Source organism: Lissotriton vulgaris, chromosome 4_1, assembly GCF_964263255.1.
Source record: "Lissotriton vulgaris chromosome 4_1, aLisVul1.2, whole genome shotgun sequence".
Lineage (NCBI taxonomy): Eukaryota > Metazoa > Chordata > Amphibia > Caudata > Salamandridae > Lissotriton > Lissotriton vulgaris.
This window is the reverse complement of record NC_141691.1, coordinates 17,002,595-17,017,985: the sequence shown is the minus strand read 5'-3', so window position 1 is coordinate 17,017,985 and position 15,391 is coordinate 17,002,595.

Genomic DNA, 15,391 nt, shown 5'->3' with positions numbered 1-15,391 from the left:
CAACAGTACCCAGATCTATAATGCCATTAGAAAACATTGGCATTTACTCCAACTGGATAAAGATCTGGAAAACATACGTTGGTAAAAAACCTCGTGTTATATATAAAAAAGGCAGAACTCTAAAGAATTTACTGAGCCCTTCTATCATAAAGAACCCAGGTCCCAGCAATCATGTGGTTGAGGGTGTTAAAAAATGGATGCCTATTAAACCTTGTTGTTTCTACAAATGCACTCTATGTAACATGTGCCAGTTCGCTTTAGATAAAAAAAGACCTTCTCCTACAATACGAAACAAATACACCACATAAAACATTTTATTAACTGTAATTCCAAGCTGGTGGTATACTGTATTATTTGTTATTGTGGATTGATTTACGTGGGAAGCACTATTCGCCCACTAAAAGAAAGACTACAGGAACATGTTAGAGCCATTCGCAATAACAATGTTAAGTATCCCTTAGCAGCCCATTACAATAAAGAACATTCAGGTCTGGAGGTTCTTGGTATCCACTTTCATGGAATAGACATGATCAAACCTGACCCAAGAGAGGGAGATAATACATTGGCTTTACGCAAATTGGAATCCAAATGGCTGGTTAAGCTCCGTGCAGTTGATCACGGACTCAATACTGATAGAGAACTACATGTTTTCCTTAAAGATTAATGGCATTATGTGTATCATATGAGATCTATGCATTGCTTTGTCTCCTCTTATGTTAAAATGGTGTGGTGACCGTATATGAATTACCAATCTTGAAGCACCACACTAATAACCTGACAGTGTTGTTGCCCCTCTTTTTCTGTATACTCAACACCTTCTGATGAACTCTGTTGGGTTACAGTACATCTTAGAACGATTGCCGATTGAACAATTGTCTAAAATATTTTTAAATGATATATATTTGTTTTTTATTGTGCCAGAATGCAGATCCGTCAGTTATTTATAATCTATTATCCCCTTGTATACCTGTGGATTTATCGTCCCTACGGATGACTGTTATTATTCTTTTCAACACATTCTGGGTGCTTAAGTCCCGGGACTCGCCCATTCTCCGGACATCCATTACAAGATTTCTGCCATTATCGAGTCCATGACGTGGGCCCTCGATGGCATGGATATTATCCTATGTCTTTTGGTTTATTTTCATGAGATGGGCTCTATTTTCTAATCTTAAACTCTAATTAGTTACATTGTTTTCGAGCGAATTATTGGGCTTTTACTTTCAATAGATAATATTATAGTGCTTTTTATGCATTAATATCCTTTGAAGCTATATAAACTTGGAAATTATATTGGGACGTCTCTTTTTTAACTTGCATTATTCCATTAGAGTTAATTTAAACTTTCAGCCCCAGCAATAATGATACGGGGGTGTGTATCATGGTCCGTTTTACCTCTACAATATGGCCGCCATTGTTTATTTGGGCTACTACGACGGACTCTTTACATTTCACTATCAACACCTGGCTCTCGTGTTGAAGTCACGCCCCGCTTTCCATTTAAAAACCGGCACTGGAAATTATTACAGGTAGCTGATTGCAGTGGAGGTTTCCCCGTTACGATGCGCTGAAAAGAGGTAAGACCTAGGAAGAGCCTCCGCACCTTGATACTTTAGGAAGCCACCACCCTCGCTGCAAACGTGCTTTCCTTATTAATTTGATGGTCCAAACCCCGAACTACTAGGACTTGTTTTTGTCTTGGCTTTCGTGTTATGGTATTGCTCTATTTACATACTAGGGCATTCTAACTTGTAATTCTCATGCTTTTTCACACAACTACTAGACGGGGGTAATGTTTAGACTATTTTTCATTTACACCTAGAGCAAACCATGTGCCTTTATTTTCTTTACCATTCAGTGACTTATCATGGTCTTCTCACGAACCTAAGAATAACGAACCCACCTCAACGCAGCGAGACCGTTGAATTGATTAAGTGAGTTTACTTATGCAGCCATATTACGTTTTCCCTTACTTTGTTTTGTGTTATTAGCTAGATTTTCTACTCATTTCCTATAATTATTAGTGTAGAGGACTGTCTATATATACAATTAGCGTGTCATCGCTTGAATCTATATTGTTATCATGTAGCCTGAGCTCATGGCTAATTACCATTTTGGCAGTGAGAATCATTTGGCCTCGGTCTACCCACCTCTATACTCGCATTTTTATGCCCTTTGGACAACTAATTATGCCCTGTTTTCCCAGTCATCACACCTGAGTGGATTGTCTAATATGCAGATGTACATTCCTCTAGTTGTGGCGCATAATAACTGTTTGCCCTTACTCTTAGGTCTACCATCTTACATATTGAACGATTACTTTGGACGTCGTTTCATGATCTACACTAATAGGATCTAGTGACCAGGACTATAGGGATTGCAACCCTTTGAAAAGCTTTTTCTGGGTATGTCCCCAAATAACATAATTGTTATCCCACGAAACTGTTTTTGGTTTATATCATATCTTGAAAGGAATTTCCATTTTCTCATCTTGTAGGATTCATATTGCCTGTATGTTTTTAGAACTCGTTTACATCCATACTGGGAATCAAGACTCGTGTCCTTCAACATCAATGCGCAATTTCCTTTTGGTATGTTTCTTTTCTTTTACTAAATAGCTCACAACCTATAACTTTAAATTATGGGGACAGGATGCCCCAATTGATCGGGCAATCAGATCCAGTACCTTTGAATAATCCTGATTAATATTATGGTGTTATCTGGCAACTAAACCCTTGCATTCTCTTTCAACATGTTGTAATGTAATGTAATGTATTGCAACGTATATAGCGCACGTATCACCCGAAGGCATCAAGGCGCTTGCCTTGGGAACCCGTCCTGGCTTTTCCCTGTGAGATAACCCCTACTGGACATCCCCAAGGTGAAAGCTAGGCATCCCGCAGCGGGTGGGCCGCAGTAGTGGAGATTAAGCAGCTATTGCCCAGAGTTGCAGCGTTGGACCCCATGATTAGAATAGGCACCGAGGCGAGAATTATCAAGTCCGTGCACATTTTTGGGTTCAGGACCCTGCTGCGTCGGGAATTGAACCCTGGTCCCGGGCCAGACCTCTGCATCAGGGTCTGCCGCTCTAATCAGTGAGCCACACTTCTCCACACATGTTGGCTTACCACATAAGAGATATATATTGTGTACTGGCCTAATATGGTTATCAGTGGGATAAGAAGTTATATGACAACAACTATGAGCACCAATTAACTATACCTTAGTTCTATATGAATCAGAAAACTTTTTTGATATTTATGTGCTTGTTGTTTCTCATGCTTTTTTCTTTGTGGTTTTTCTTAAATGTGTATGATTTGTTAGATCATGGATGTATAGTTAGACTTCTTATGTATACCCCTTTATGATGTTGCATATGTATAGTGGATATTATGTAAATATTGGTTTTAGCTTTTTTATACTTCCAGCCTTGAAAAAGTCTCCATGAGACGAAACACGTGTCGGCAGAACAAGCTGGAAATACCTTTAATGTATATGAAATAAAGATTTGAAGTCTAACAGCTGGTCTGGATCCGTATTTTGGAAGTCCATTTCCTATCAATGAACTCTAACCTTAAAACTTGTGAATGATAATAATAATCATTTGGAATACTACGTAATTTTGAGAGTGCTTGACATACCTGTTTTCTTCTTTGGTTCTTAATATTAGCAATTTTTGCTAGTTCAACACCCCTGGTGGTGGGTGTATAACAGGACAATAGTGCACCTCATATGAATAATTGCATAAAATTTACATTACACGTATACGTGCTTTGAGAACTGTATTATTTGTATGTGCGGACGTTTTCTCTGTCAGAGAAACACTACCACCACATAACCATTTTGTATCTAATCAAAAGTGACCAGGACCTCCACCCGTTACGTCCAGTTACTGTTGGCCATTTTTTGTTTACAAAGTTTTATAAGATAAACTACAAGTGTACAGACGCCCATGGGCATTCATCGCGCTTTATAAATCCTCAAATCAAATCAAATCAAATCAGAATTACATGTTATATTGAATGAGAGAGCAAGCTATGAAATATACCTTTAACTAAGAAAGCACAAATAACTAATACATAATACAAAAGGAGAAGTTACATCATACACTTATTAAAAGATATCATTCTGCACTTAAAACATTTAATTTTGGAGTATTTTGTGCATTATTAAGAAAAAGAAAAGAAAAAAGAAAACAGAAGAAGAGAGAAGAGAAGGATAAAAGGAAAAAGAAAAAGAGAAATAATAAATATTATGTTTTGCATATCTGCACATGTATCTCATAATGAAACCGATATCATCTAATAAAATGTTCATGTAATAAAGTCATGTAATTAACTACTTATCTCATATAGTAACAATGGCAAATCATTTGATAAGATATACTAAAGTATAGGGGAAAAAGCAATCATGGTGGCTGGAAAACCAATGTAAATTTTCTGGGAGTTTTACGTCTTTTTTTTAAGTAACTAGTAAGTGGGGACCAAAATAGGTCCTTTTTCATCATTTATAGCGTAGGTGTAGCTGCTGCTGTATCGAGTTTATGATGAGACCAAAGAAGATTCCACCAACTAGTAACATTAATATTTTCAGCATTGTTCCAATCGGATGTAAGGACGTGAAAGGAAATAGCAAGTGACAGATATAAAAATGTGCCTAATTTAGAACATAATGACCAAAAGTGAGAGGAACTTTCTAGAAAAATACCTTTGACATAAAAAGGTAAATGAATAAGAACAAATAGTGGAAATAGTCCTGCAACCATGTAACCAATAACAGTGGTTGGTGGACAATGAAAAAACATGTACCAGGAAGATCTTTACAAGACCAACACATGTTGGAAAGGTTTGCGTTATATTTTTGCAGAGAAAGTGGGGTAATATACAGTATATTATACTAATAATAAAGGGTTGGTGTAGTGCTAGCATTAGGCAATATGTGGTGTATTTTATTCCAAATGGAACCTCAATCTCCTAAGGATAAGGAATGTTGAAGGTAAGATTTCCACAATGTCTCAACTTTTCACTTAGGAACGGAAGGAGTAATGTAATGCGAATATTCATAAATATATGAAGCTTTAAGAGATGACAAGAGTACAAGGGGAGCAGGAGGCAAGGGGTTTATGTGAGATTGGGACTGAGTGAATGTGAAGATGGTTTGCCTAAGAGTATTTCTAAGAGACTCATATTTGATGGCATTACCAGAAGGAATAGCAAATTTGTTTTGGATTTCAGAAAAAGTAAGAGGACATATGTCACACAGCAATTGTTTATTTTGAATTATACCCTTCAGGGCCCAATTTTTTCAGAAGATAGTTTGGTTCAAAATTTTGAGAGATTTGTTATGCCATATAGAGGATTCTAGGAATTATTGACTCAGGGATGAAGACCTTGTGAGGATAAGGGAAGACACAAGACTAGAATACTTAATGGATGGAGCAGAAAAGGTTTGTGGAGGTTTCAAGAAAAATGGTAAATAATAAAAAGGAATCTGCTCCAAATAATAGTGGGTGAAGATTCTATGCCTTCCATACAAGGTAAGACCTGTTTTAAAACAAAAGCAGTATTGTATTCCTGAAAATGTGGGAAATGTACACCTCCCAATGCCTTGGGTTTACAAAGAGATGTTAAAGAGATGCCTGTTTTTTTACCATTCCATAAAAATGCTGTAAGTGATTTATTTAATACCTTAAAAACTGTCACGGGTAATTTAATAGGTAACAAGGACAGGTAAAAATGAATAACAGGTGAAAACATCATCTTGATAAAGGCCAACCTACCCAACAAGATAAATATAAAGGGGTCCATTACTCTGTCATTTAAAGATGTCAGGCCCAGCTCCGCAGGATCCAGTCGTAGCAGACAAAAAGGTCCACCTCCTGATATTACCAATACCCAGGGATATATATAAGTACTGGGTATAAGAATGATCATGCGACGGAAAAGGAGAGTTAAGGGACAACAGTGGAATAGAACCAACAACAAAACATATAGATATAAGCAGGACATATACATCTACTCTCATTAATATCTCGCTATAGGATCACATATGTACCTGAACTGTTTACAGCTGTTGTTACAATCCTGGGGAATTCTCCTTGTTATGCAGACCAAAAATTCGACCTGTAATGAAAGAACTTGCAAACGTTAACTTTCCAGACTCATTCCAACTCACAAACCAATAGGTGCTAACATAGTCATCATACATACCCAGAGGATGTTATGAACACAGGCATGAGACTTTATACAGTACTGCAGCACAAATAATAAACTTACACATAATGCTGACAACCTCAATCCAATTTCAGTAGGTACGGAAGGTATAGCCCTTACCCAGGGAGTAGCAGCCTAAAACCAAGTCCTACGGGGTTGCCTCACCACCGTAAAAGTAAACAAATGGGTAATCTAGAATCAGGTTTGAATAAGTACACTGAGAGGTTCCTTAGTACAATTCAGCGGGGTTTACCGCGAAGAACCGCTGCTCTCTAAGGTTCCCACACTTTCCAAAGTAATTGCGAAAAAGAAGAACGCTAACGGTAATACACAGTTAGCCCCACCTCTGTATTCCACTGTGCAGGTAGGATATAACTTCCCTTAATAATCGAAAGAAAGCACGCACAGAAAAGAAACAGCAATATGCGGTAGCGCCGCTGTATTCCACTCTATAAGCGAGCTCCGTACTCAGGCAATGGAAATGACCACAAGAAGCAGAACTCCAGGCTTCACGAACATCGCCCCAAGTACTCACGCTCCTACTGTTTATCCTAAAGCCTTTGTATCTCTAATGCGCTCTAGTGGTTGGACACTCCTCTTGCTATTTAGAGCAGGAAGTGTAAGCACTCGACTATTAGGATACGAGTTTTGACACTGGAAAAGCTGTAAATTATTTGTGCTTTGTGCTTGAAATCTACTTGCTATTAGTTTTAAAAGCATCCTTGTGTGTGCATTTTTAAAGCCTGCGTCGTAAAATTTGGCAAGTGTATTTTTCGAAAGTGATTTTGCTGAATACTAGCATAGTCTCTTACCTGCACCTTAAAATACTGAAGTTACACATCTCACTGCTTAGCGAGAACAGCTAGGTAGGAGGTTCCTCTAACGCCATTTTGGCTGTAGGAACAGGGGCTCAGCTGCACCTCCGGTGCTGCGCTCTAGTGGGTGGACTCTCGCGCGCCAGGGGCAAGCCCGTCTGCGCCCGTCCGTGCCCCAGCCACGCTGTCCGGTGCACCACTCATCAGGATAGAATTAGTTACACCAGAGACCAGCTACTTCGCCTGGGTAAGAGAGATGATGGGAAAGCTCAAGGTAATAACATTTTACACTGCGGGATGATTAACTGTAGATTGCTGATGAAACACCATCATGAGGTATATACTATGCTACAAAATATGGGTCTGGATGCTCTTTTCCTAACGGAAACATGGACTACCTCAGAGTCACTGGTGCAGCGGGTTTTGCATGCCCAGATGTCTACAAAATATTCCATAAGCCAAGGACTACTGGGAGAGGTGGGGGGGTTGGGATAATCTATAAGGAAAAATTGAATTTTGTACCCCTACAAATAGATGAGATTCATGGGATTGAACGACTGGGTTTCTCATTACAGGAGGCTAAGGGCAGCTTACTTACAGGGGTGCTCTGTTATAGACCCCCGAGGGCGGACACCCAATTTCAGGACCTGTTTTAGCTCCTTCATTGACTTGAGTATTACTCATGCACATTTAATGGTATTGGGAGACTTCAATCTTTGGGACAACAAAAAGTCTAGACAACCACTTGAGGGACCTAAGACAAACTTGTGAGAACCTTGGCCTGTGTCAAATGGTAACCCAATCAACGCATCTAGGAGGCCATACTCTAGATCTCTTGTTGGCAAAGCAAGCTAAGACTGAGGTAGTGAATGTTTTACCCAGAATTGGATGGACCATTCGTTAATCCACTTTGCTATCATGCTCTCTAGCCTAGAGGCCACTAGCAATTTTCCACTGAGCTTCCCAAGGAAAGAGAATGGGCCAAGCTGATAAAAGATAGGACTCTACTGCCTATCCAGGACCGGATGTCCTTTACCCCCTCATCTTCAGTAGGTGAAAACTATCAGACCTACTGCAAGATCATGGCGGATTCCCTTGACACAGTGGTGCCAATAAAGCGCCTAAAAAACAGGAGGAAAACTTCTGCCCCCTGGTTTAACAACAAATTAAAACAGTTATGGGTAACATGCAAAAAGGCAGAGAGGAAATGGAGGAGGGCATATTTGGATAGGAAAGCCTTGAAACTAGTACAGACCAATTAAAAGGAATCTATTGTCAAGGCCAAAGCTGATTTTTATGCCAACTCTATTTTGCAAGCCCCTAACAGTACCATAACACTTTTCGATATTGTCCAGAACTTATCTAGTCCAGTATGTGCCAGGAATAAGGTATTAGCTTCACAGAAGCTATGTGATGATATCGCTGACTTTTTTGAAGAAAAAATAACTAAAATTGTTGGGAATTTGCAATCTGACGATGTGGTTGGCTCAGCTGAGAAATCTGCCTCTGACTCTCAAACAGCCACCATACTGGATATTTTCCCCTCTCCTACAGAGGACTCTTTTAACCAGCTGGCTCAAAGTGTGACCTCAGGCTTCCCGTTAGATCCTTTCCCGCATAAAATCTGGAAAACCCTGGGGGAAGAAACTCTACCATGGCTATGGAAGATATGCTGCCAGTCATTGGAGGAAGGGGTGGTACCAGGGGCTTGGAAGCAAGCTATCATAATTCCACTTCTTAAAAAAACCTCCCTGGACCCCTCTGACCCAGCGAGTTTTCGACCTATATCCTTACTGCCCTACCCAGTTAAAATCCTTGAGAAGGTAGTTAGTAAAAGTCTTTCTTGCTATCTAGAGGACAATTTACTTCTGGACAGGGATCAGTTGGCTTCCACCCGGGACATGGGACTGAGACCGCACTGGTAACGGCAATGGATAACCTACGAATGCGGGCTGACAACGGGGCCTCATCTGTCCTGGTACTATTTGATATGTCAGCCGCATTTGATACGGTTAACCGTGCAGTGTTGGTTGAGAGACTGGAAGACATAGGGGTAAAAGGTAGACAGCAGGCAGTATCCTTATCGCCATTTACCTCTGCTATGTCCCCAGTACTCCATGGGGTACCACAGGGCTCATCAATAAGCCTGATTATTTTTAATATTTATCTACGTCCTCTACTTCCCATCCTTAAATCTTTTGGGATAGATCTCATCAACTATGCAGATGACACTCAATTGATACTCTCACTGGAGGGGAAAAGAGCGATATCCATTGCAGGTTGGCTCAAGAGAAATACCTTACAGTTTAATGAGGGAAAAACTGAGGTACTATACTGCCCCGCCACGAGAATGTCACGCCACTTACCGTTGGAGTTCAAGCTCACTCCTGAGGGTGACGCTTAGGCCTCGGCCGAAGTGGTGTGCAATCTGGGAGTTATGGTAGACGAAAACCTCCAAATGGATACACAGGCCAATAAAACTGCCAGTACCTGCCTCTCCCTGCTCCGTACTTTATGGAAAATCCTTCCCCTACTCCCAGAAGACACTCACCCCCTTATATTGAGGCGTATAATACTGAGTAGATTGGACTACTGCAACTCCCTGTACTTGGGAGCACCACAATATATTGTACAGGGGTTGCAGAGAGTTCAATCAATGGCAGCAAAACTGGCCCTAAAAAGACAACGCAGATCCCCCACGACGCTGGCCCTAAGAGATCTTCATTGGTTGCCCATCAGGGAGAGAATTTGCTTTAAATCCCTCTGCATTGTATATAAGGCAGTACATGGTCAGGGCCCAGTTCCTCTACAGGAAACATTCACCTGGTATAATCCTAGAAGGCAGTTCCGGTCTTCTCATTCCAGCTTGATAACTACAACCAGATTCAAGAGGTCTCGGAAAGTGGTAGAGCCTTTGGTGTGATGGCCTCCCGTATATGGAATGAACTGCCACTAATGCTTAGACAGGCTAGCTTGTTGATTGGCTTTAGGAAGAGCCTGAAAACCTGGCTCTTCCCAAGCAATGGGCTTTAAAACATATCTTTAAACAGCTGACTCTGATTTCTCCTTTTTCAGGCTTCTCTCTGATCCAAGTCCCAGGATACCCGTAGGGTGACAGTTTTGCGCTATATAAGTCTCTAATACAATACAATACAATCTCCAAACAGGGATCTCGATTCTAAGAAATCCTTGACGGCGCCTCCAAGCCTCCACTCTCTCTTAGCTGAGAGAAAGTAACAAATCCAAACAGAATTACGTGCCATTTCCTTTGCGACGTCCTTGACTAAATCCTTTCCTGATGGGAAATGTGGTTCTGGGACTCAGCAGGCACTGCAACGCTCGGAACCTGACAGTAGGTCCCCCTCACGGAGTGCGTCCTAGGCCCCAGTTTCAACGGAAGTCACCTGTGGAACGAACAAACAGCCGCAGGAGCATGCACGTTCTGCCAGAGTTTCCACAGATCATCCTCAGCATTATAACAACACCGACATCACTCCCTCGCAAGACCTCTGCGACTCTCTCACCTCGCTCTTCCGCTGCAAGATCGCCAATATTCACAACAGCTTTTGCGCACAAACCACACACCCAACCGCTGAACCAGCCCCGACAACCACCACCCTCTGCACCTGGAACCCTGTCAGCACCGAAGACACCACCCACATGATGAACACCATCCACTCCGGCTCCCCCACCGACCCCTGCCCATACCACATCTTCAAAAAAGCTGACTCCATCATCGCACCCCAACTCCGGAACATCATCAACAGCTCCTTCGCATCCGCCACCTTCCTGGAGAGCTGGAAACATGCTGAGCTGAGCGCTCTCCTAAAGAAACCTACCGCGGACCCCGCGGACCAGAAGAACTTCCGCCCCATCTCGCTCCTCCCCTTTCCAGCCAAAGTCATCGAGAAGACCGTCAACAGACAACTCTCCACCTTCCTCGAGACCTACGGATCCCTCAACCCCTCACAGTCCGGCTTCCGAGCAAACCACAGCACCGAGACCGCCCTCATCGCAGCCACCGACGACATCAGGTCCCTGCTCAATAACGGGGAAACGACTACTCTCATCCTCCTGGATCTCTCAGCAGCCTTCGACACCGTCTGCTACTGTACCCTGATACAGCGCCTCAGCAACACGGGAATCCAAGGAGCGGCCTGGAGTGGATCATCTCATTCCTCGCCAGAAGAACCCAGAGAGTCCACCTCCGCCCGTTCCAAAACGCGGCCACCAAAGTCATCTGCGGTGTCCCGCAAGGATCCTCACTCAGCCCCACCCTCTTCAACGTCTACATGAGCCCTCTCACAGCCATCACCCGCCAACACAACCTCAACATCATCTCCTACGCCAACGACACCCAGCTGATCCTCTCCCTCACCAACGACCCTGCCACCGCCAAAGCCAACCTCCAGGAAGGAATGAGAGACGTCGCTGAATGGATGAAGATCAGCCGTCTGAAACTGAACTCAGACAAGATGGAAGTCCACATCCTCGGACCATCTCCCTCCGCGTGGGATGACACCTGGTGGCCCCCTGCCCTGGGCAGCGCACCCAAACCAACGGACCACGCACGCAACCTGGGCTTCATCCTGGACACCTCGTTCACGATCACCAAGCAAGTGAACGCAGTCTCATCATCCTGCTTCAACATCCTGCGCATGCTCCGAAAGATCTTCAGATGGATCCCCACAGATACCAGAAAGACGGTCACCCAGCCCCTCGTCACCAGCCTTCTGGACTACGGGAACAGCCTCTACGCTGGAACCACAGTCAAACTCGCCGCAGCCACATCTCTGCTCACCTGAAAGACCTGCACTGGCTCCCATCAACAAGAGGATCACGTTCAGACTCCTCACCCATGCACACAAGGCTCTCCACGACATGGGCCCAAAGTACCTCAACAGCCGCCTCACTTTCTACACACCCACCTCTGATCCGCCAGCCTCGCCCTCGCCTCCGTCCTACAAATCCGGAAATCCACCGTCGGAGGAAGATCCTTCTCCTACCTGGCAGCCAAGACATGGAACTCCCTCCCCACTCACCTACGGCTGACCCTGGATCACCTCTCCTTCAGGAAACAACTCAAGACCTGGCTGTTCGAGTAGTAGCGACCCCCCCCCCTCAGCGCCTTGAGACCCTACGGGTGAGTAGCGCGCTATACAAATTCTTTTGATTGATTTATTGATTGATTGATAACCCTGCCAAGATATCAGATACCAGAGTACCCCTCTCCTCATCTTGGAATCCCGAATGCTCTTGACCTCGTATTCCATTCCCCCATTGTCGTTAACAGGTTTGGGAGCACACCTGTGAGCCCCCAAGGCAGGCTTCAAGAGATTACAGTGGAACACAGGGTAAATCCGAAGGGTTCCAGGCAACTTCAGCTTGTATGTGACATGGTTGAATTGTCTAACTATGGTGTAAGGGCTAATAAACCTAGGATGAAAAATACTACGCAACTTGAAATGCATGTTTTTGGTGGACAGCCACACCTTGTCCTCAGCCTTATATTGAGGCCCCTCAATTCTTTGACGGTCTTCCCACTTTTCATATGTCTTTTTAGCCTGTATCAGATTGTTTCTGACTTGACGGTGCAGTGAGTGGAGTTTCCGTACTTGAGACAGCACCATGGGTTGATTGATCACTTCCTCGGGTATGCTGATAGTCAATATTTGGGCATTGCACCCGAAATTAGCTTGAAAGGAAGATAAACCAACAGAACTATGCCAAGCATTGTTATACACCAATTCTGCCATCCATAACATTTCTACCCAGGATTCTTGGGCCTCCTTAGCGTAACATCTGAGATACTTCTTGAGGGTTTGATTTAGTCGCTCCATTTGTCCATCTGTCTGCGGGTGGAAACTTGTCAACAGGGAAGAGTCTATGTGCAGGGCCTTGCACCATAACTTCCAAAACCTAGTGATGAACTAGGGCTCCCTATTAGACACAATGATTTCAGGCAGTCCATGCACTCTGAAAAAGTTAACTAACAGTAGCTGGGTGGTTTGACAAGCCGTATGGAGATTCACACAAGGAATAAAATGTCCCATTTTTGTGAGTCCATCCACTTTCACCAAAATAGCTGAATTCCCTTTCTCTAAGGGTAACCCAGTGATAAAATCCAGACTGATGTTTTGCCACAGACGGTGTGGAGTGGGCAGAGGGATGATTTTTCCTTTTTTTCTGACATTTTCATTCTTTGCTCTAGCACATTCCTCACATCTTGTCAGCCAAGGTGCAACATCTGTAGGTAAGGTGCTCCACCAAAAATGATGTTGTATCAATTGCATGGTTTTCTGCACTCCTGGATGACCCACCAATGGAGATACATCACACCACAGGAAAGCCTTCTTTTGTACATCTGGAGTGGGAAGATACAACCTGTCTCTATAGAAAGGCAATCCCTGCTTCACATATTCTCTGCAGCCCAGGCTTCCCATACGGGGAGGGATTTATGCTTTCTTACTTCTTCCAAGAAGTTTTCCACCCTGACTGCACACAGAACCTTAGAGGGTTCAATGTAGGATTGGGCAGAATTTGAGTAATCGCAATACGCAAATCTCAGCGAAACGGTAAAAAATCTACACGAACACGCAGAAATTTCGCGGACGCGTGGAATTGCTTGTTCGCAATGCTTTTTTCCTGTTCGCAATTGCTGTTTGCGTGCTCAGGGAAAATATCTCGCGAACACGCATTTTGAGAACGCGAACAAGCAAAAAATTTCCCAAAGTCACGGAATGCAGAATTTTGGCCATTTTCGCGTTCTCAGCGGAACGCAAAATTACTCAAATTCCACAAATTCCACGAGCGGAACGGAATTTAGCACCCAGGCCTATTTCAATGATAGCTTCTGATTTAACTTCATGAAGAGAAAGTTCAGGTGTTTCCTGTCTAGACAAAGAGTCTGCTTTGCGAATCTCCACCCCTGGTCGGAAAGTAACAACAAAGTCATACTTCACGAAAAATAACATCCATCTAATTTGTCTTTGAGAAAGATGTTGTGCAGACTTCATGTACCGCAGGTTCCTATAATCCGTATATACTGTGAAAAGATGGTTAGACCCCAACAGATATTGCCTCCATTCTTGAAATGCCTTTTTTATATCCCCAGCAGCTCTTTCTCAGCGACAGTATAGTCCCTTTCCGCAGGGTTCAATTTCTTGAACAAATAGGCCACAGGATGCAGCTGCCCTGTGCTCTGATTCCTTTGAGATAGTATGGCTCCAATAGCCTCATCCGAGGCATCAGCCTCCACCACAAAGGGATGCTCTGGTTGTGGATGTGTAAGCACCGGAGCTGTGGTAAAAGCGTTATTTAGGAAGTTAAATGCTTCCTTCGCCTCACAGGTCCATTGGAAAGTAATACCCTTCCTAAGTAGCCTGGAAATTTGAACAGCCACCTGAGAGAAATGGAGGATAAATATATGATAGTAGTTTGCAAAGCCCAGGAAACACTGCACATCACGTGCGTTCTTCGGCGTTGGCCATTCCTGCACCGCCAGCACTTTTCTCTCTGCCATGTGTAAACCATCTGGACACAGCATAACACCTAGAATGTCTACTTGTCTCACCCCAAATTCACATTTGCTCAGTTTACAGAACAACCTGTCGGTATGCAACTTGATCAAGTCTCTGATAACATGACTTACATGCCCCTCCACTATATCAGTATAGATTGTATTCTATTGTAATTTCATTTATATAGCGCTTACTACCCCTGACGAGGCGTCAAAGCACTTTTTCAGCGAGTAGCACGCTACTCCGGGACCCATAGAGGATTAGTGTTGAATTAGTATAGTGAAACATGCAAGTACATTTTAAGTGGTGGATAGGTTAGTCAGTTATTTGGATTTGGAATGATAGCAGCAGGACAGAGGAAGAAAAAAGGTTTGTATTTATATAGTGCTTGTTACCCCCTAATGGGGTGTTGAAGCACGCTATTCAGGAAGCCCTCAAAGGATTAGAGGTGAATTAATATGGTGAAATATGAAAGTAATTTCAGTGGAGGATATTAGGCAGTTATTTGGAGTGAGAAGGATAGTGGAGGGTAAAAAGGGGAAGAGAGGTTTGCATTAATCTAGCACTTGTTACCCCTGATGGATGTTGAAGCTCTTTTCTGGCGAGTAGCACGCCACTCCGGAACCCATCAGGGTTACTGTTGAATTAGTATGGTGAAATATGAAAGTAATTTTAGTGGTGGATGTGTTGTTCTTTGGATTGAGAAGGGTTGGGGAGAGATAGAAAAGAGGGGAGAGTTTGGAAAGGTTCTTCTATGCAAGCTACAATAGCTCTGTCATTTTCAACAGAGTCGGCACTACCATCACCCTTAAACTCTGCCACACTAACAACTGCTCCACAGAGT